The sequence below is a fragment of the Terrapene carolina genome, unplaced genomic scaffold (genome assembly GCF_002925995.2).
Source record: "Terrapene carolina triunguis isolate 2854851 unplaced genomic scaffold, T_m_triunguis-2.0 Scaffold234, whole genome shotgun sequence".
Classification (NCBI taxonomy): domain Eukaryota; kingdom Metazoa; phylum Chordata; order Testudines; family Emydidae; genus Terrapene; species Terrapene triunguis.
The window spans coordinates 4,448,806-4,449,795 of NW_020664585.1; positions in this window are offsets into that span (position 1 = coordinate 4,448,806).

The window sequence follows — 990 nt, forward strand, 5'->3', positions numbered from 1 at the left end:
CTTTAGGGGGAGGGATAGCTCAGTGGTTTGAGCATTGGCCTGCTAAAGCCAGGGTTATGAGTTCAATCCTTGAGGGGGCAGCTTAGGGATCTGGGGCAAAATCAGTACTTGGGCCTGCTAGTGAAAGCAGGGAGCTGGACTCAATGACCTTTCAAGGTCCCTTCTAGTTCTAGGAGAACTCCAATACACTTTTCTCCTCATGCCTCCTGAACTGCTCCAGAGAAGGACAATACCACCTTAAAGCACCTGGAATCAAAACTGCAGATATGGATTATTATGTCCTAGAGTTTGGAACGCTCTGTGGCCAAAATGCATTTCCATCTTTGGCTATTGGCTATTGGACTAGTTAATTCATTCGGTCTTTTGCCCAAATCAGATCCTCAAAATTTATACATGCTCGCGCCTAATAATTGTGTGTTTAAACCCTGCATTAGTGGTGATTGCACATGCAGTCTGGTATTTGCACGCACAAATCTCCATTTGCACATACAATTGCTTAGTCTATGGGAAAATTAGCATCCACATTTAGAAAATTTGACCTTAAATGACTAGAAGACTGGGTAATGTAGAAGTTTCCAGAGACAAAGGAAATTGAAGAGACTTATGCCAAAGAGAGAGAAAAATGCAGAGAAGAGAAAAACAGATTGCTTCTCTCTGAAGTTGGGGAGAAGGTGGAGGAGGCCATGACTTGTAACTCTTAGGTTTGAGGACATCCTTCCAATGCCCACCACTAAGGATAAGATTATGTCACGGAAGTCATGGATTCTGTCACTTTCACAGACTTCCATGACATTTTCCGCTTCAGCCCAAAGGTAGCAGGGGGTCAGAGCTGTCAGCCAGCGGGGGCCGTGGAGCTGCGCCAGGCTGCGAGGGCCCCAGAACTCTCAGTCACTGCAGGCGGCAGGAGGCCCCAGAGGGTGCCGGAAGCACCTGGCGTGCCACCCATAGGTGGCGGGGGCACCTGGAGGGCGGCGGGTGGTGGGGACACCT